This window comes from Nelumbo nucifera, chromosome 3 (genome assembly GCF_055504915.1).
Source record: "Nelumbo nucifera cultivar China Antique chromosome 3, China Antique-T2T, whole genome shotgun sequence".
Taxonomy (NCBI): Eukaryota; Viridiplantae; Streptophyta; class Magnoliopsida; order Proteales; family Nelumbonaceae; genus Nelumbo; species Nelumbo nucifera.
In genome coordinates, this window is record NC_142651.1 from 65,030,176 (window position 1) to 65,053,488 (window position 23,313).

General features: G+C 36.1%; 1 pseudogene; it reads right to left on the reverse strand.

Annotated features, from left to right (window-relative positions):
- Positions 1 to 16,678: 16,678 nt before the first annotated feature.
- Positions 16,679 to 23,107, reverse strand: LOC148801281 (serine/threonine-protein kinase WAG1 pseudogene; annotated as a pseudogene).
- Between the last annotated feature and the right edge of the window lie 206 nt (positions 23,108 to 23,313).

Sequence of the window (23,313 nt, forward strand, 5' to 3'; positions counted from 1 at the left end):
AATATTATAATTACTAACTATTACTGATAAATACTGTTAATTTAATTTAATTTTGGTAATTATTAATTTAATGAATATTGTTAACAAATCATATTCATAAATTTAATAATTACTGTTATATTAAAAATAACTAAATAATATTATTAAAACTATCATTAATGATTATTTAATTAAATAGTATAATTACTTACTATTATTGATAAATGTTGTTAATAATGTTCTAACAACCGACGGTTCGACTGTCTGGTTCGAACAGATGGCCCGTTCTGACAACAAAAATTACAAGCAAAAAATTATGAAACCATTATAGCCATCAGTTTTTGGGCCGACGGTTTAACCATCCAGTTTGAACGGACAGTCTGTTCTGACAACAAAAATTATAGGCAAAAAATTGAGTTTGTGAGGTCCATTAAGTAGTATCATACGCGTTATGTCATTCAAGCGTGTGACTCATATGACCCGAAAACGGAACCGTTTTGGCCACTAATTTTTGGATTGACGGTTTCACCATTCGGTTCAAATGGGTGGCCTGTTCTGACAACAAAAAATTATAAGAAAAAATTTATGAAACCATTTTGGCCACTGGTTTTCAAGTCGACGGTTTGATCGTCCGGTTCAAATGGACGACCCATTTTGAAAACAAAAATTACAAGCAAAAAAATGAGTGTGTGAGGTCCATTAAGCAGTACCATACATGTTATGTCATTTGAGTGTGTGATTCATACAACCTGAAAACAAAACTGATGAAAGGTGATTTGGCACGACCTAGCAAGAAGGAGACACGTGGGCGCGATCTGATCGAGGGGTGACAACTCAGCCAAGTGAACCCAGTTCGCAACATTCGAAGCTCGGGCAATCAGCCACCTCGACCCAAAATCCACCTCGGTGTAGAGGCACCTCAACACCCAATCCAATTCGAGACTAAAGAATTGAAGTTCCAACTCGGAGCTAATGAGCCAAAACGCTACATAACCGACTCCAAAGGCCTCCCCAACATATCCTGAATCTCTCGAGATCACGATGAGCCAACAGATCCCAAATTTCCCGAGATCACGATGAGAACTCGTCCCGGCTCCACCTGAATCGGAGGTAAACGATAAACCTTATCAACATATTAATCCCCTTCAAAAACGGAACAAACCTTATCTCCATAGCCCGGAGATCCCGGAGCTCTTTCATAAGGCCCACGACTACTCCAGTATATAAAGACATGAAACCTCAAGGCAAAGGTACGCATTATTATTCTACTCACTAGAACTCAAGTTCTCAAGCATTCAGCTCGCATTTACAACATAAAGTATTGACTTAAGCATCGGAGCAACCTTGCTAGGTTAGCTACCCTGGGTTCTCTAATCCACTGTTTTGTAGAACAGTCTAGCTCGCTGCCCAATTGGAGTTCGGATCGCCTTCCAGCTAGGAGTAGCCATATCGCACACCATTAGGAACTATTTTGGCCACTGGTTTTCGGGTCAACAGTTCAACTGTTCAATTTGAACAAATGGCCTGTTTTGATAATAAAAATTAAAAAATAAAAAATAACCGAAAACCATTGAATGGGTCAACGGTTCAACCGCCCGGGTCAATGGGTCGTTGACCTGTTCAATGATTTTTGGCTAGGGACTGAGATTAAGATAAAATGAAACCGGTTGCCTAGATGGTTCTCGATTAAAAAAAATAAAAAAAATGACCTAAAACCATTGAGCGGGTCAATGCTTCGACTGCTCAGGTCAATGGGTCATTGACCGATTCAACAGTTTTTGGCCAAGGACCGGGTCAACGGGTCGATGGTTCCATTGCAGCCCCTACGAAGAAGGGCCCCTCCGCTAGTTTTTGTTGTAATTTGAAAATAAATTTCACCTCACTAAACTGTTACAGATAATCATTGAAGCTAAATGTAGTAAGGACTAGCAATAGATCCTAAAGAATAAACATGCTCACTCTAATACCATTTCTTACACATTAAAATTCAGATAATGTATAAACATCTTACACATGTTGTTTAGTTGGAAATCCATTACCAATTTGGGTATCAGGATACATTACTAGTAGAGGTGTCAATCAGACTGGATTTGGTCCAACTCGATCCAGTCCAATGTGAGTCTACTTACAAATGGACTGGACCCAATCTAGTATAAATCAAATACAAAACCAAATGAAATATCAAAAATTATATAAAAAAACAGAATATGTAAAAATTTACAAAAATATATTAAAATGAAGAAAATCTGGAAATTACAAAAAATATACCCTTTTGACATTGAAAAGGCACTTTTGTTAAAGTACTTTCACAAAAGTTAACAAAAGTGCTTTCATAAAAACACTTTAATAAAAGTACTTTTGTAAAACTACTTTTAAAAGTACTTTTGTAAAAGTTCTTTTGTAAAACTACTTTTATAAAAGTACTTCCATAAAAGTGCCTTTATAAAAGTACTTCCACAAAAGTGCTTTCATAAAAGTATTTCCATAAAAGTGCTTTTATAAAAGGTACTTCCATAAAAATTCTTTTGCAAAAGTGCTTTCTAATGCTGCTCGAGTAGAGTAATAGTATGGATGTTGGAAGTCAAAAGTTAGATCCCTTAGGGGGAGTTACCTTTTATAGCTGTGGATCCGTGTCCTATTTGGATGAGGCTTCTAGGGTTGTTGGGATGAGGTTATCCGCTAAGGTCTTTGGGATGAGTCCTAACCCCCACCAGAGATGTCCTCCTTATCCGTACGTGATTCTCCTTTCTTGGTCATGCTTATCCAACTTACGTGGTGCCGACGTGGCCGAAAAGATAAAATGGTTGCAGAGGTGACACATGGCACCTGGGGATAGCTCAACCATAACCTAAACACCACTCCCCAAGTTCCGAAGTCGAGGAGTGTAGTGCTCAACCGTGGTGTGAAGTGGAAGAGCTCTTCGGTTCTTGACTAAGGAACTCTAAATTTGAAGTTTGGTTGAGCGCACCTTCTAGGTTGAACGGCTCAGGGTTGAACCAGTTTTTGGGTGAATTGGTCGGCTTGACGGCGGTACCGTTTCTAAGACGTCAGCAGATGTGTCATTTCATCTTCCCGAGGAGAGGGTTGAGGAGACCCTAGCTAACGACTGAAGTCTTATGCTGACAGAGGTCTTTGGTCTTTGTTGGCCAAGGTCTTTTGCTGACCGAGGTCTTTGGTCTTTATTGGCTGAGGTCTCTAGCTTACTGGCCTCAATCTCATGTTGACCGAGGTCTTTGGTCTTCACTAGCCGAGGTCTCTAGCTTAGTGGGCTTGATCTTGTGCTGACCGAGGTCTTTGGTCTTCGATGGCTGAGGTCTCTAGTTCACTAGCCCCGATCTCATGCCGATCGAGGTTTTTGGTCTTCGCTAGCTGAGGTCTCTGCCTTAGTGGCCTTGATCTTATGCTAACCAAGGTCTTTGGTGTTTATTGGCGAGGTCTCTGGCTTACTGGCCTCAATCTTATGTTGACCGAGGTCTTTGGCTTTCATTGGCCGAGGTCTCTACCTTAGTGGCCTCAATCTTATGCTAACCAAGGTCTTTGGTCTTTATTGGCGAGGTCTCTGGTTTACTGGCCTCGATCTTGTGTTCACCAAGATCTTTAGCTTTCGTTGGCCGAGGTCTCTACCTTAGTGACCTCGATCTTGTGCTGAATGAGGCCTTTAGTCTTTGTTGGTCGAGGTCTCTATCTTAGTGGCCTCAATCTTATGCTGACTGAGGTCTTTAGCTTTCGTTGGTTGAGGTCTCTGCCTTAGTGGTCTCAATATTATGCTAACTGAGGTCTTTGGTCTTTGTTGGCCAAGGTCTCTACCTTAATGGCCTCAATCTTATGTTAACTGGGGTCTCTTGCTTAGTGGCCTTGATCTTATGCTAACTGAGGTCTTTGGTCTTCGCTGGCCGAGGTCTCTGGCTTACTGGCCTTGATCTCATATTAACCGAGGTCTTTGGTCTTCGTTGGTCGAGATCTTTGCCTTAGTGGCATTGATCTTATGCCGAACGAGGTCTTTGGTCTTTGTTAGCTGAGGTCTCTGGCTTACTATCCTTGATCTTATGTTGGTTGAGGTCTTTGGATTTCGTTGGCCAAGGTCTCTGCCTTAGTGACTTTGATCTTATGCTGACTGAAGTCTTTGGTCTTTGTTGGTCGAGGTCTCTAGCTTAGTGGACTCGATCTTATGCTAACCGAGGTCTTTGGCTTTCGTTGGTCGAGGTCTCTGCCTTAGTGGCCTTGATCTTATGCTAACCGAGGCCTTTGGTCTTTGTTGGCTGAGGTCTCTACCTTAGTGGCCTCGATCTTATGTTGACCGAGGTCTCTCGCTTAGTAGCCTTGATCTTATGCTAACCGAGGTCTTTGGTCTTCTCTGGCCGAGGTCTTTGGCTTACTAGCCTCGATCTCATGCTGACCGTGGTCTTTGGTCTTCATTGGCCGAGGTCTCTAGTTTAGTGGCCTCGATCTTATGTTGACCGAGGCCTCTGCCTTAGTGGCCTCGATCTTATGTTGACCAAGGTCTTTGGTCTTTGCTAGTCGTGGTCTCTCGATCTTATGCTGACCAAGGTCTTTGGTCTTCACTAGCTGAGGTCTCTAGCTTACTGGCCTCGATCTCATGTTGACTGAGGTCTTTGGTCTTCACTAGTCGAGGTCTTTGCCTTAATGGCCTCGATCTTCGAGGTCTTTGGTCTTTATTGGTCGAGGTCTCTATCTTACTGGCCTCGATCTTATGCTGACCGAGGTCTTTGGCTTTCATTGTTCGAGGTCTCTACCTTAGTGGTCTTGATCTTACGCTGACCGAGGTCTTTGGTCTTCGCTAGCCGAGGTGCTTCCAAGCTCTCAACGTTGCTGGGGAGCTTGGTGGCACCTGGTCTTGGAGAGCTATGGTGAGAGTAGGAACCCCAAGATGGGGAACGATCTTCGGAGCGGTCAGATGTATTTCTTGGCATCTTTCTTGATTGTGCGGAAAGAGAGTTCAAAATGGCTTTTTGTGTGATTCCCACAGATGGTGCCAATCTGATGCTGCTTGATCCGAGGTGTTTCTTGAACCGAGTTTGCAGTCAGATAATGCTGTCAACTAGGCGAGGCTGAGGTGGAAGGATGAAGCTGCGCTTCAAGATCTGAAACCAAGAAAGTGTGAGGCCCGATAAGTTATTCCTAGGTAGGTACTCCAACACTCAAGTTAGTGAAGAGAATGGGTGGTCGGGCCAAGCAGTTGAGGGAACAGTGTTGGTCCGAGCAAAGTAATAGTATGGATGCAAGAAGTTCAAAGTTAGATCCCTTACCTTGAGCGGGAGTTACCTTTTTTATAATTGTGGATCCGTGTCCTATTTGGATGAGGCTTCCGAGGTTTTCGGGATGAGGTTATCCACCGAGGTCTTCGGGATAAGTCCTAATCCTAGTGGAGTTGTCCTCCTTATTTGTATAGGATTCTCCTTTCTTTGTCATGCTTATCTAGCTTACGTGGTGCCGACATGGCTGAGGAGATAAGATGGTCGCGAAGATGACACATGGCACCTGGGGCCAGCTCAACCATAACCCAAACACTTTAGTGTAAAAGTACTTTTATAGAAGTGCTTTCGCAAAAGTACTTTTGTAAAAGTGCTTTTATTAAAGTTCTTTTGTAAAAGTGCTTTTTTATAAAACTGCTTCTATAAAAGTGCTTTCATAAAAGTACTTTTGTGAAGGTGCTTTCGTGCAAGTATTTTTTGTAAAAGTGCTTTCATAAAAGTACTTTAATAAAAGTGATTTTATACAGGCTTCAATTCTGATCGGTTTCAAATTGTACAAGGGTTTGGCCTCATGATTAGATTATTGGAAATTTGGTTTAGGTCCAATTCAAACCAATAAGAATATGGACCAATTTATTTTGGATTGGCCCAACCGAATAATTATAATGGACTGTCCAAATCTGATTTGATAAGGCTTGGATCGGATTGGATCCAATCCAAAACTGGTCAATTGACACCCCTAATTACTAGAGAACACATTAAAATTCAGATTTCTCATTACCAATTTGTTGTTAAAGATTATGTATAAACATCTTACCTATGTAGTGCAACTACAAGAAACCATCATGCAATGCCCTAGAGTTGGCACTTGACTGTGATAGGTTCACCAGCCATGATGTCTAGATTATTTTACACATAAAAAAATGGTATTTGGTTGCATTAATAAATAACACCTACACAAATCTTTTGCTAGACAAATTCCCATTGATATATCTATTTCCTTTTACTAACAAAGATATGGCTATAATAAAGGAATTACATCATCAAGAATAAATCTTTAGGCATTGATTCCTCAATGTTTGTAGAACTCCTAAGGCAATTCAATTGACAATTAGGACAACTAATTAGCAATTCTATCAGTTTGATGTGTCATAGTGGAGTAAAGCTCTAGAATCTAGAGAATGCAAACATAATTGTGTAGCTCAATTGCTAGCCAGACTTCAAAAGCAATTCATTCAATCAACTTGTATACTGTCAAAGTAGTTTTTGGAAGACTCATAAAAAATGAAATAAATTTGGAGGTTGGGGGAAGATATAGCAGAGAGATTATACTAATCCATCTATTTACTTCCTTGAAGCTATGTAAGCTCATCTTTGAATAAATATTTTTGAGAACCACGCCCACATGACCAATCAAATCCCTCCATAAACCTTACAAATTGAAGGAAACTTCAGTTACTACAGCTAAGGAGCAACCAAGAACAATTGGGAGGATGGAAAGCCACATGAAAGTTGCTTGGTTGGAGATAGTTTGTTGCAATGTTAAAGAAAATATCTTAATATCTTACTGCAAATTTGAGATGTATTGTTACTTTATCTTATTCTATTTTCTTACTAGTGTGGACAAATTCTACACATGTACTTATCTAGTTGGGTCTATGTCTATCCTCACTAAGACTAGACCTGGCCCAGTGACAACATTGAAAGGTGTACCCAATTTGTGGTCTAAACTCTGAAGGACAATTTGAAATTAGTAGTGCATATGGGCCTCCTTGTGAGTGATCACACTCAATGTTGGACATGTGCTTCTTAGAGACTTTCAAGTATCTCTTCTATTTGTTTCACTTCAAGTCTTCTAAGGATGAGGGTATAAGGATTGTCATGGGCAAGTAAGGTCTTTGGGTTTGTTGGCAACACAAACATAAATAATTGGTCCAACCTTTTTAAATTCAACAATCCAAAAAACAAAGTTTTCAGCAATTTATTAGAATTTGATTTTAAGGGGTGGGTGAATCCACATGGAAAGACCATTGTTGAGTTTTGGATCCCTAGTATTGAACTATGTAAAATAAGCTTGTCAATCCAATTTATGGGTCGTAAGTGTCAAAGGATTTATGTTGTTGATTAACCAAAGAATTGGGTCTCTCATCAATTAATTATACTATAAGAACCCATTGCATAGAAATTAACTCCCATTCCTCTAAAGTTGATTGATTAGATAAGTTAGTCTAGAGTTAATACAATACTTAACAAACTCCCATATAAAACTATGTATGTATGTGTATTCACTTCTGATGGAGGATGATTTGACCTGACCTACTGAGACGATGACACATGGATCTGACTCAGCATGAGCAACAGCTCAGTGTCATGGCCTGACCACAACTAAGTAACGAGCCTATACAGTAGCTCGCTACAACGCGAGTTCCAGGTCCCCCGAGCTACTGAGAAGGGAATACTCCAAGACTATTTTAGCTCGTGAGCTAGGGAAACCAGCTTGCTCTAGCACTTAGGCAGAAGAACCCCTAAAAGCTTGCTACAAAGTAGCCCACGGCAAGGATAGCTCGCTACAAAGTAGCTTGCGACTAAGCAACGCAACGCTCTCAGGTAGCTTCTATCTGACAAGACCGTACTCGTCAGACTGCACCACGTCTCTTGACTGACGGCGCAATCCCTGCCCATTTGACAGTCTTGCACCCACGTCCCTCGATAGATGGTGGCGTGCTTGTCCCTTCAGGACGTGTCACTCATCCAAGCGGGTAGTACATTGTAACGATCACCTGCGCAGCCCTAGCAAGTAACGGCTGCGACAGAAGCCCAGTGGCGGTTATGCTCGATTTGACAAGAACGCCCCTATAAAAGCCCTTTAATCGAAGGGGAGAGGACTCTCTCGAATTGGATCTAAACTTGAATTCTTATTTGCTCACGAGCTAATCTTGAGACACAGTGATCTAGCGCGACCTACACTCTTTTCTTCCTCCCCAGCGTTCTAACTTAAGCTTCGGAGTATTCTCGCCGGCCAAATCCCCGAGAATCCTTCTTTTTCGTCTTCTCAGGTGCCGTCCATTGATAACAAGGAGCCAGTCAGAAGCCAGCTAGGAGTGCCCGGATCGTGTCGCATCAACTTCTAATAAAAATAATTTACATGTCCCACTAATACTCCATGTGGCATAAATGTGGGTCGATTATGGATTGATGTGCACTTAGGAAGTAATAAGCAAACAGTCGGGCCTTTCTATTGGAAGAAATAGTTTGCATCAATTTGGTTAACTATATCATATTCGATTTATGTTTTCTTGTTTAGATATGCATCTTATGTCTAAGCATCAAGAATGGCCTTTCCATTTGCCATTTTATATTCACTATGTACTTTATAATGTGAAACACATACAAATACAACACCCTCAAATTATAGATCCCCATTCTTATATTGGAAACATGACACAAAAGAATAGTACACACAAGAGTACATTAGTGCTCCAATTGTTTATAATAGCCAAGGTTTTTAAAACTGACCCAGACAACGAACCGGTCAGGGGTCCGATTCCTAAGTCAAATGGTTTGACCGTTTGAACTGAACAATTTACCCGTTTTGGCAAAAATATAAAAAAATTAAAAAATGGTCAAAACCGTTGAACGGTTCGAATGGTTCAAATGCTCAGGTCAGCGGTTTGTTGACCAAATCAACGTTTTTTGGAAAACCCGATTTTGGGGAAAAATGAAACTTGATCGATTCCCGGTTTTTCTGGTTTGACCGTTTGCTCTAGTTCGATTTTTAAAACCATGATAATAGTAGAAAGACATGTAAGATCATTTAGAACGTGTGGTCAAATATTTCTACCTAATAAGGGTGAGTGTTATTTTGAATTTAAGCTAACCAAACACTAATTTTCTTAATAAATTCCAAGCTATCTTGAACAAAACCTGATTTGGTGATCTTTGCATATACTAGCTTGTTTTCTAAGTTTAGAAATCATATATTTTGGGATAAAAATAAGATAGTTTGGGCATATTGTGTTAGTTTATTGCAGGGAGAGATAAGAGGGGTTCTCTCTCATTGATTTCCCTATATGCTAATTGTTAAGAAAAATGTCATATGGTTGAATGGATAAATTTGACTATAAGAAGTGATATGAGAGAAGTTACTTGCTAGCTCATTTGTAACTATAGGTTACATTATTAGGTTGCTTAATAGCTAGTTCTTATGGACCTTTAAAACTTGTCTCATTATGTTTGGTATGCATATTCTCTCATTTGATTCATACATTAGGGTTTATTTTTCTCCCTTTTTTACATAATGCTTGCTTTGTTAGATGGACAGAGTACTTTTGATTACAGTGGTTGGGGTGGGCTACAATTTCTACAACTACAAGAATGGATGGACTATGTGGATAGGGAACTTTCTATCAATTGAAATTTAGAAAGACAAAACTTATTAGATCAACTATATAGGGGAAGGCAAGATGATTGTTACAATCAATTGAGAATGGGGAAGGAGGCATTCTATAGGCTTTGCAAAATTCAACATGAATGACATGTTATGGAGTATTGTGGAGGAACATTGCTAGGTTCCTATTTAGCACACAATATTAGGAATAGAGCGATGGGATTCCATTTTTGTAGATCTATAGAGACTATAAGTTTATCATTTCAACTTGGTACTAGATGTAGTTTTAAGTTTAGAGGATAAATATTGAATCAAACCAAATGAGGTAGAAACACCTTCTAAGATTAGAAACTGATCCAACCTTTAGCCATACTTTAAGGTAATGAACACGCCAAGGTTTTGTGTACATGTAAACTATCTATAATATTTTTAGGCATTAAAAATTAAAATATACTACTAAAATGAATTGCTTGGTAGGATTGCGTTGGGGCAATTGACGACATGCATATACCCATAAAAGTTTATGTTGTAGATGTAGCTAGATTCTGTGATCATAAGCTTTACCTAACACAACATTCTTGTTGTGTGTTCATTCAACTCTTGTGTTTCACATATTTATTACTTCAATAGGAGGGTGCTATGCACTATGGGGAAAATATAAACTATATCTTCTAGCAAGCACTAAGATAAGTTTATGTAGGCCATATTGATGTTGCACACGCAAATGAAGGGGCTTGAGTTTAACCTTTGTTTTTTATATTTAATTAGGCAAATATTGTCTTGTCACTATAAGAAAAATGACCTTTGGCAACAGTAAAAAATTGTTTCCAATATAGGAAGAACTATTGCCAAATGTTTTACTTACAACTGAACGAGCTATTGCTAGCGAAGCCATTGTTAAAAGTGTTTTACAACAATCAAGTATTGCAAAATATATTTTTTCACAACAGCCAGTCCAATTGATGGCAAAAGTAGTATTTTGGAACAACCATTTGCAATTGTCACCAAATAAATTGTTTTAGCAACAATGCATAAAAACTATTACCCATATACTACTTTGCCTAATGGTACCAATTACTTGTTGCCTAATGGTACCATCTCTAACAATCTTGTTAGTTGTTGTTAATTATAAATTTGCAACAATTGAAGAGTTGTATCTAACAGTCATCTTAGGCAACAACCTGTATAAACTGTTGTTGAATGGGCAACAATCAAACAATTGTTGCCCCAAAGTTCCTTTTACAACGATTAAGTTAATTGTTACCAATTGTAAATTAGCAACAACTAAACAATTATTTCTTATAAAATTTATGGCAACAACTATTATGAACTATTGTTGAATTAACAACAATCAAGCACTTGTTACCTTAAATTTCCAAACACAACAATCAAGTCTATCATTGCTAAATGTAAAGTGGCCACAATTGAATAAATGTTTCTCATAAATATTTTAAGCAACAAACCTTGTGAACTATTGTTAAATTACATCTCAACTGTATTTATACACAAATGTGTTAAAATATATTTCAATTTCCAAATTGCTATCATAAATAATACAATTAACACATAAAAATTTGGTCCAATGTATCCACCCACATATTTAAAGATGTGTTTTGGGCTAAGTAACCATAGTAACGAATTGGTTGAAAATGATGAATTACCTATGAGAGGTTGATTCCACATCTTGAAGAGCTCTAACTTTACTTTACATGTAGCTGTTTTGTGATGGAATACTTGGAACATGTCTCATTCCTTAAAAAAATAAAATATAATAAGTCAAAAAAAAAACAAAACAAAATGAATCAAGTATCAAGTGGCCCTTCTTCTTTCAACTTGTATACAAATTAAAGTTACATGTATACAAAAATTAAAGTTACATGAATCAAGCATCAAGCCTCATCATTGTTTTATACTATGAAGGTATTTCCATCAAATCCACTAGAGCAAATTTTACCTCTTTTTTGTAAGCTAGTATATTCCCCGAAATGATTTTTGTAAATTACAAACTGAATAGGGGAAAGCAATCGTCCCTAGTCAAGTAACTTTGGAAACTATTAACTGGAGTATGTCAAATAGGAAAAAAGAAGCACAAGAAAATAACCAGAAGGCACAACAGAGCATGAACATCAAATGTAGGGAAAAAACTAATATAAAGTATTTATTCATTGTGTTCAACATCAATTCCACTGCCACCACAAACATAGACAATTAAAACATTGCCAATATACTAGAAACAAACATTTTAAAAAGTAATTTGATGCAAGGTCAAAAAGAATTCAATGATGCTCACCTTGATAAAATAGTACTATGTCTTGTCTTTCCCTTCCCACATTCGCCAAGCCAAAATGTATTCTCTTGGTGTGAAGAGTGGGGACTTTTTTATTGAACTGCCAATTTATCATACAATCGGTCTTGCAATTGCCCTTTAGGCTATGGAAAATTAAATTAAAAGGGAATGATCAAAAACATCAACACATAAAAAACACTTCTGTGGTGACTATTTTACCTCACCCAGAAGTCTAGGAGGCTATTGAGATTGGTTGCATCTCATCAATCCTCTCATACTGTAAGACATAGTAGAACTGGGACTAGGCTTCAAGAACTTGAACTAAAAGTTAAAAGGAAAAACAAATTCTTCACTATATTATAATTGAGTTGGAAGTAAGGTCAAAATAATTTAAATAGTTATTGCAAAAATCTCAAAAATCAACTACTAGTAGTTCTTAATTATTGGCGCCTATCATAATTCTGCTTAACATGTTGAATCACATCTAAACTTTATATCATATTAGTGTGGTCCTGTGTGATGCATGGGCTTTATTAAGAAAAATTGAGATAGGAAAAGTCTTATGACATTCTTAATTGAACCAACTCGGGGAAGCTCTTATGATATTCTCAAGTAAAAGAAATTTTAATGTTTGTAAGTACATGAATTTAATTTGATTAAGAAGCAAAGCCTAGGGATAAAGAAAAATATTCTTTGCTTCAAGCTACCCTATAATTAAGCATTATTAAGCAAAATTTAAAATTTCAGGCTACAAAATAACACTGATGACATGACCTCTAACAAAAAATAAATAAATAAGCAAAATAATATCCATAGTTTAATTTCACACTAAAGTACCCAATGGCTATGTTGTATTCACATTGCCAATATAGTTGAGACCTAAACTGCAAGAGGTGATGTTTTCATATAGAAATTCTTTTGTTATGCATTCACATAGATGGGACGGTTAATGTGAATCAACATGCATTACATGATATGGATTTAACATACATCTAGTGTCATAAATTAATCATAAATTGAATAACTACTACCAAGGTAAAAAAGACAGGTTTGTATGGATATTGGACAATTTCTTCTTCCCATTGAGATTAAAGTAAAATTCTATCAAATACTCATCCATTACATGATATGAATGGAGAAAGTAACGTCCACCTTGGCCTGCATGAAGTAGGAAAATATAAGTTACTTTTAACTAAGTTTTTTTAATCAAAATCAACATCTAGATGGGCAGCTAGTTGCTTAGGTGTGCTCCCTTCCATTTAGCATTGGCTTGACACTTTCACAACCATGCATGTTCAAAATGGTGGAAGCATTTGATTTGTTTTTTTTTTTTTTTTGGTAATGAAATCATTACTTGGGTAATGTACAATACATGAGGTATTCCAACTTTAAATATGAGTCATACCATCCTTTTCCTCTAAGGAACATGTCCATTTTTCTAACTTCAAGAGTAAGCAAGTTTGATAGTAACAAGCAATTATTATAAAATTGACTACATAAAGATCCAACAAATGCAAATTACAACTTGAAGAATTTAAGATGAATATTTAGAATATGGAATACAATTATTGGAAACCAGGGTTAAAAGCAATCCCTCATTTCAGGCCCATTATTGAATCAAGGCTCATTTACTTTTTTTATTCAACATATAATATACCCAAATACAAAGGTTAAAATGTTTGAATGATCTTATCAATTTGAATTCAATGAGACCATATTTAGAGTACTCCCAAACTATTAATACAAAATCATTATTCATGAAACCATGGACATGTCTATATCTATGAAACCATTCCATCCAATTCTATTATTTGGAATTTGCAACACTTGATTCTTTAATAACCTCAAGTAGGGAAAGAACAAATAAGGATTTTGTTGGGGAAAGAACTAATAACTCTATCTTGATTTTCATTACCAAACTCCCCTTCCCAAACATTGCAAAAATATAGGATGTAGCTTAAGTTTTCTAATTAACCAAACCCAATAAAGAATTTTAGCTTTCATCTTTCTGTTTCACTCTTTCCACATTCCATAATGGTCATGCACAACAACCTTTTTAATGATAAATAAATAAAAAAGGGGTTTTCTAAGAGGGGGCAAAAGCACGAAAAGCCTATTTTAGAGATGGCACACAGTACATTGGATTTTCTCCATCCTTTTGACACCAAAGCCCAATAGCAAATCTGTGAGGGATTTTTTTATTTTTCAACAAGAAAATTGCAATTTGTTTCAATTAGATCTATTTACAAAACACCGATTAAAAGACATAACAAAACATAAAGAGAAAATCCTAACATTTAACCCCTACCCCTCCCAAAAGCAAAAGTAAAATAAGATCTAGACCACAGAACCCTTCTATACAAAAAAAGTAATTGTGGGTGATGGTTTTGCTCTAAAGTTTGAATTTTAATGACGAACCACAACATAAGATACCATCTAAAGGAATGGGGTACACATCAACCGAGAACCCAAGAGAATTATTCAACCTTTATCATGCATCAATTAGGAATGTAATTGAATGAATCTTTGGTGTCCTTAAGAAACGTTCCCAAATCTTGGTTTTTGAACAATATATATTATCCATTCAAAACTTAAGTGAAGATAATGTCTACATGTTGCATATTACATAACCATGTCATGGAGTGAATCCATATGATTGAATCATGTCTCAATATGGCCAAAATGGAGGAGATGCAGATTTGGATGCAAATGATGGAGATGAATTGGATGATGGGATGGATACCCAAATATCTCAACCATTCTAATGCATCAATAAAAATGAATATACTAGAAAATGGAACCAACTCATCAGGGAGGAGATATCTAACCAAATATAGGTAGATTATCAATTGTCTTGGTCTAGGCGCCAAAATTAATTTCAGTTTGTTTGTTTTATTACGTGGGATCATGGATTGAACTTGTGTTATTAATTATACTCCCATATGGATTTTTAATATTTTAATCTTTTTTCATTTGTGTCGATGAGTTTAATAGATTATATTAGTACATTTCTTCTACCTATTGTATTTGTACCATGCTTGTAATTGTTTGAAAGTGTGTTATGATGTATTGGATGTATGAAATGATTGGTTGAACTATACTTGCTTGATTTGAATCAACGATGGATTTTGTACCTTCTTAAGATGATATTAGATTCACCACGCCTAATATGTTTTAGATAACAAAAATAGACAACTTGTTAAAAGAGACCCTCATTGAACAAGCAAACCTTGAAACAAGGTAGACAAAAGCTTCAAGTCTTCGACATATGATGTTGCTGCCAAGGCCATAAGCTTGACCTTTGGGGTGAACTACACTTATAACAACATTATAAACTGCTTGAAAACAATCAAGAAAAACTTCACCACCTTCTCAAACATCCTTAACTCAAGTGGTTTCTCTTGGAATGACCTTACGAAGACTATAGATATAAAGCCTAAAGTCTGAGTAGAACACATCCTAGTAAGCTTGATATAGTGTTATTTTAGTGTATCAAACTTGACATATTTAATTATATTATGATGTTAAATAGAATGATCCATAAAAAAATGGCCAGACACACCCTAAGGCAAAGCAATTCATAAGTATGATCAGCTTGCGATAGTTTATGGTAATGATAAAGTAATCGGGGCTGGAGTTTTTACTACTAGAAAGGCACTTAGATGGGAAACAACAACATCAATGACTCCCAATAATAATAAACAATGTGGGAACTTGTATATGAAGAGTTAGATGAGGGAGACAATGTCAATGACTCTACCCTATAGGTTAGGCCACTAGAAGAAGATAGCTTTACCAAAGGGAGAAGCTCGTTGGGGAAAACAAGTCATATGCTAACAATGTCTCTCTATTAAATATGGATAAAATATTTAAGGATGTATACAACCTCAGGGATGATAGCCCATATTTTCTCATAAAGGTGATAGATTTTTTTTATCTCAGTCAAAGGATAGGTTAATAACATTTTATGCCCTCAAAACAAAATTGAGGAAAGCAAGGTTAGATATGAAACTTGCATCTGAATATTAGACTGAACTTGGAATTCCAATTAGGCAATGATAGACACATGGTCTGATTAGATATCCATTGTATCATCTTGTACTTGTCTTTTTAGAATGTATTGGATATATTATATAAATATATGTAGAGTGATGGGGATAAAAACATATACACAATATTGTGATTGTTTTGAGATATTAAATTTATTTATAGTTTGATATATGATATATGATATATGATATATGATATATTTATAGGTTCAGTTACAAATTATAGATGCATTGGATTTAATCCACTACATATTATAATGGGTAAATTACACAAACCCCCTATATTATGGGGTCTATTACAAAGACCCCCCTACACTTTTTTTGCGACAAAGACACCTTGTAGTTTAGCCGTTAGACAAATACCCCCTTCGTTAGCATTCCATCAAGTATATTAAAAAAGATTATATTTTCACAGTTGCCATATTTTGTAATCCCTAAATTTCCCTTATGATAATTTTTTGGACAATTTTACCCACTTTCTTCTCCACCATGCTGAAGCGTTTGGAGATGCCACCCTTACGTATGATCTTGGTCGTCATCCATGATGTATTCTTGGAGATTGATTAGATCACTGACCCAAAACACACAACCGCTTCCACCTTCGGTGAGTGTTGGTATTCGCATAAGTTGTAAAAGAATAATTTTTTCGGCATTCGACTTTTCATTTTCAAATATAATAAGAGTGGAAAGCGGATACTCTATTTTTCTCTCTCGGCCCATTTACACTTCTATTCACTATTAATTATTTTCCTTGCATTAATAGTCACGAGATCTTTGGGGTGTAATTCCACATTAGATGGGAAGATGTGTAATACTTGTTTGATCGTAATTTTGAGAACGCCGTTGTTGTCTCCACCACAAACTCTGCCACCTTCGTCATTTTACACCATTGGGAAACAGTTCCAAAATAGGTAGGCTGTATTTTGGTTGACTCCACCCCCACTAGATGAAAGTGGCGTTTGTCGAGGGTAGGGAACACATCAACTTTGAAACACAAGTCAAAGTCCGACAACATTATATGACCATCATCCCTAATCAATACATTTTTTGGTTTGAGATCCTGGTACACCACCCCAAGCACATGTAGATATTCTAGAGCCACCAACACCTCCACTGTGAAAAAGCAAACTAAGTCAACCTGGAAGCAATGTCTTGGCTGCTTGCGGAGGAGTGAATGGAGGTCACCACTAGGGCAATAGTCGATGAGTAGACAAGAGTAATGCGACTCCTCTAGATGGGTGTAGAGTGTTGGCAGGAAAGGGTGGTCAACCATGGAAAGGACTTTGGCTTTCATCTGTATGTGGCAAAGCTTCTTAGATGTGAGAACATCTTTGTCCACGACCTTGAGAGAGAAGTTGGCTCTATCATAATCTTCGAGATGATAGAGAAATATGTGTCCTAGATTTCCATTGCCGATGTGGCAAACGAGCTTGAGTTGGCTGAGGTGCAAGGACCTATTGGAGGAGAGGTTGGTGGTAGCTTTGATTTCCGCCTAGTAGGGGTTGGATTTCCGGTGAGCCCATCCTGCTCTAGTGGAGGAAGAAAGGCAGGACTCGTTGAAGCTAACTCTGAGACTATTGTGGGCACTAGAAGAGGTGAAGGTGCAGTCCGTGGAGGTATTGGAAGTGCATCTGGTGAAGCTGAAGTCGATATTGAAGTTCGAAGGGAAAACGATGTCATCGTCCACGGCTTTAGATAGAGATTAGTAGAGGATCTTTTAGAGGCAACTACTGGTTATATAGGATCTAGAGATTGAGATCAAGACTTGAGACTTGAGAAAAAATGGAGTAGTATTAGTTTACTGTTTAGTTGACCCATCTCATCTCTCCGCCATTAAAACATTTTTTTTTTCCGAAAAGAAGGTGATGTTGGGAGCTATCAGCTCTAAGCTCGCCATTGATCTAAGCCTCTGAAGTAAAAGAAACTAAAAAGATGAGAAAATGCAACGCAAGAGTTTCACTATGCATGATTATATCCATACGAAAGGTTACTCGTAGATAATAGGCATCATCGATTATTTGACTTAACGCATTCTTATGGGTATTTTAGTAATTTAACGCATTCTATTATCTGACTTAACAGTTAGAGTGTCTTTGTCTAACGACCAAAGTATAGGGGTCTTTGTCGCCAAAAAAAATGCAGGGGGGACTGCCACAGACCCCATAGTACAGGGGGTCCGTGTAATTTACCTTATTGTAATTGTTATTCATTTCTTGCCATGGTGGTGTTGATCGTGAATATATGATTTTGCTTATGGGTTCATTATGCAATTATTTGGTGAAGCCATTGAACATTCCCAAGTATCTTGAATTTAATCCATTATATATTGTGATTGTTTTTCTTTTCTTGTCATAGTGGTGTTGGCACTACAAGAAACATGCTTTTTAACGACTAGAAAAACCATCATTAAAAGTCCAAATTCAGTTGCTAAAAGTCTTTAATGACGAGAATATATGTCATCACCACTGTCGTTAAAGGCTTTACCGCTAAAAGTCTAGGCGACAAGTTGAAAATTTTAGTTACTAATGTTTTTTAATGACGAAGATACAACCTGTCGTTAAAAGTTATACAATATCGATGAGAATAACTTGTCACTATTAATTCAAAACCATTAACGACAAATAATTTTATCATCGCTATTAATTCAAAACCATTAATGACAACTAATATTCTCATTGCTATTAATTTAAAACCATTAATGACAATTCATGTTTCCGTCGCTATTAATTTAAAGTCATTAATGACAATTCATGTTTTCATCACTGTTAATTCAAAACCATTGACGACAAGTCATGCCATCACAATTGCAATTGTACCTAATGATTTTAGAACTATTAGCAACAAGATATTTTGTCACTATTTGAAACATTATAATGATTAAAAGTACCATCATCACCAAATTTAAAACTAATAACAACCAATATATATATATATATTGTTGCCATTGATTTTATTTTTAATTGTAATGCAATTATAATAATGATCACTTTATACTGCCATAGATTAAATGGAATTTACCAAACTACAAATAATTGACATATAGAATAATTAAATATCTTTTTATCTAAACAAGTGCAAAATTAGAAAAAAAATCATTAATAATTATAATAACCACAAGATTCCGTAAATTCAAGACTCTAAATAAATAACTCTCCATCCTCTCAAAAACCACAATATTTTTTTTTTCATAAAATTAACTTAAACTAATAATTCATATGTTGTCCAAAATAAAATAAACTTTATTATATTCTTTAAAATGGATAGTTGGATGAAATATAGTCTTCTTAATTTAAACTCTTCTTCTTCAATTGCCTATACAAAAGAGAGAAAAAGGATACACATGTTAGGGAATCAATTTAAAAAAGTATAAACAGAAATTCAAGAAAGAAAAATAAAATCTTAAAAATGCTTAATAGTCCAATTCGATCGAAACAACAAAAGTTAGAAGATATATCAACACAAAGACCCCTTGTACCTTTTCTTGTAACAAAGGCCCCTCAAACTTTAGGTGACGAAAATTGTTAAATTACCAAATTACCCACTAAACTTTCTTTATTTTTTCCTGCCCATTTTCTCTTAAAACCTAACTGACCCAAAAATACCTCCATTACTTTTCATTAGGAATATTTTTGTTATCTCACTAGTAAAATTGCCAAAAAAGAAAAAAATCTCCAGGCACTAATCATCGAAAAAAAGAAAAACCATTGGTACTTCAATTTAACAAGTATGCATCAAGGAACCATAGGAGGATTTATTTGTCATCTTGTAAAGAGTAATTTGGGTGACATAAAATTACGGCTTGCCTACTTTACTCAGAAATTTGCTAAAAAAAACCGGAGGGTCTCCAATAAAAATAAAAAAATTTGACAAAATAAGGGATAGAGAGTGAGATGGTGAACTAAAGTCTGAGACAATACAAGGAAGATGAATGACGTTCCAAGACATTAGAGGGTGAAGTAACAATGTTTAATTGTGCATATGATAATTTGAAATAAAAAATACTTCTAAAGTCTTTGCAATTTTGTTAGGGAGAAGTTTTGTGTGGAACCAGTTGAAGGAATTAGAAAGTGACTACAATGGAAGAGACAAGAGGCCTCTTGTTAAGAAAGAATCAACTGCATCACAAACTAATGATTCTCTTATGGACTCTTTGATAAGAAATCTAGAAGAGGTTTGAAGAGGAGAGGTGTTGAGGCCATTACCATTTCAGAGACTCCAAGATTATTATCATCCACATTAAAGTTTCAAAGTTGAAGAGCTTGCATGGGTAACTAACTAACTGACTAAACCACGAAACCTGTTTTTGTATTCATACCAAGAGTGAGAAATCATGCTTGTATGTATTGAAATTATTATATCCTTTAGTGTCTGTAATCCAAGGTGTGTAATTTTTTTTTTCTTTGGCAATTCAACAATTTAGAGTAAACTTTCTACTGAGAACACATTTATGATACAAGTTCATTGATCACCAAAAAAATTCTTATAAATGCTAATTACTTCATTGGAGAGAAATATAAACAAGCTATGGGAGTATGGGGTTTTAGGGATTTATTATAGAAAATGCATGTCTGTTATTCCCTAGAAAGCGAATCAGCCTATAAAAAATTGGCCCATTACATGATTTTGATCATATTCTAGAATGAGCTATATTATTGTTCCTGCCACTTAATAATAACTACTACAGTTACTGCAACTCCCACTGTTACCACCACTATGCTTCTATTGTTGCTGCTACTAATACTAGCACTATTACCATATCTACAGTACTACCATTACTATGACAGAACAGATATACTACATTCACCACCATTAGTAGCATTATACTATGATGTTTCACTATCACAATTGACATCAAGACCACAAGTACTTGGTACCAATACCAACCACTCGTCATACCAGGTGAGAGATTGTATATTTTAAGGGATTTTGTACGTTTCGGTCCGGAACATTGGGGTTTGACACCAAAGGTGTGGAGACGACAAGGCATTTCTTACTAGAATGGGTTAGCTACACATGTAGATACATTCTTGTTGGTTTGTTAGATATCATTCTTCAACGACTAAATAGGAGGCCTCCCAGCTACTTCGGTCGTAATGACCTTGAATCCGACTAGATTCGGATCTCTGAGATGTTACTTGGAAGGGTTCCATCTACCTTCACATTCACTCCAAAACATAAATCTAATGCTTATGATCGAGCAGAAAAGGGTAACGTTTTTCGGAAATTCACTAAGTAAATAATAGAGCATGAAAATGGATTTGAAAATGATGTTTAGGTGCACCTCACTTTTCATTTCCCTAGATTATGGCTTTGTGTCAGTCTAGTCTTTTTTAGCTGCCCGGTATGTTGCTAAGCTGACATATTATGTGGGTTGAGAAATTGAAAATACTGATGGAATATGTTGTTCATTGTATTTAAAATGTCTAGTAGTCTAGGGATTCTACCTTAAAACAACACAGTAAACTAATTGAGAAAAATAATGTAGAAAATAGATCAGCCTATTTATCATTATTCAAAAATAAAATAAAAAAACCACTCATCATAGCCCCTTTGATAAGTACTCCAGAAAGGAGGTTATGAAGTCAAAATGTTGGGTGCTTTGACGCTGATCTAACTTATTGGGCTACCTGCTAGAAGTTTTGATAGTTGGTCTGTACAACAAGACCGACAACACATTTTAGGATATCAAAACTCATAACTTGACCTATGTGAGCATCAAAAGCTAAATTCTCTTATGATATGTAACGATCAACTATTGTTGATTTAAGTAAATATATAACTTATATTAGTTACAAATCTGGAGAAGATTTAAATGCAAAATTCATGTCAGTCCCATTAGTAGAAAAAAAGTATAATATGGAAAACTCTATTTATTTTACAAAGTAGGGGTCCTCAATGTCATAAACCATTCATTTTGCAGATTGATGCCCTGCCCCTTGCTTGCCTATAATGGAAAATGAAGAAAAAGTCTAGGCATTACCAATCTCCTTGCAGAGAACACAAAAAAAAAATAAAAAGGTTTTGGATTAGAATGGCAAAAGAGATGGTAGAGAAAAAGAAGGATACCCTATAGGTTCTCTCCTAAAAGCCCCATCACTATTCTGTGATTCCCAGATGAACTATGTGGTCAAAGAGAAAAAGAAAATGGATACTCAAGAACCAACTAAAATCTAACAACAAAAGAAACAATTCCAAGAAAAACTCTTTTCTTTCTTTATGTGGTATTGTATTCCCATAGATAGTTATATATAAGAAGAAGAAATGAATTGTTACAAATTCTAAGGGGCTAGAACTAGAAGAGCTAGGGGTGAACCAAAAAGGACATGGGTTGGAAGAGTGAAATGATTTGATGGATCATAATTTAGAAATGGATATGGCAATAAACAGAATGGAATGGCAAAACAGGACCCATGTAGGCTATGTAGCCCACTCATGTCCTTAATCATAAATTAGGTGTATTGTACTTTACTAAGATTACTTAGTGATCCTACATTAATTTGGTATAGAGCATTGTTTTTGCTAAAACTTCCATGTCAATCCAACATAAGCATGCATCATCATCATGAGCATCATCTAAACAAACAGATGTAAAACTGAACCAAGTGCAAAGTGTGTATTCGGTTCGGACTTCAACTTAATTTGAACAGCAAACAAAGTATATATAATCATCATCATAAATCTTGTTTTTTCCATAATCATCATAAATATTCAATTGACAGTTCATGTTGGATTCTCTACTCTTAATTTTTTGTAATAGAGTAGAAGTAAGTAGTAATATAGGAGAATAATAGAGATTGGTTTAAGACATTCTTACCTCTGTATTTCAAAATAGTGGGTTACAACCACTCCTAAGTTTAGACCAACCCGAAGTCCCTAAAACAAAACATTCAAGCAAAAAGAAAAGGGTTAGAGTTTGCATGTGAGTCTTAAACATAAGTTGATTTTGTTTATAGTAGAACATGAACAGAAATAGTACCTCTACTTATTTTCATGCTAATTGACCTTCTGATACAATAGGCGACAATGGACCATTAGATTGTTGGGTTAGGACCATATCCTTAATTGTCTTAAGCTCATCTTCCAAAACATCTAGACGAACCTGAAGTGAATGGTTTCTCTTTTCAGATTCAGAAAGTTTAGCTTCAAGTTCAACCCTACTAGAATATGGTCCCCTCACATCTTTAGGTTTCATTCCACCCCCATAGCCAACCACATGGTCATGGTGTTGGGGACCGAAACATCTTTCAACTAACTCGATATTAGAGAGAGAGGGCTCAGATTGCATGAGGCATGGTGCTTTCCAACAACACAATTATTGAAGAAAGTTATTTTTAACTTATTCCCATTTCTAAGTCTTGCCACTTCCTTGCACTGATTTTTATCTCGCCCCCTTTTTGG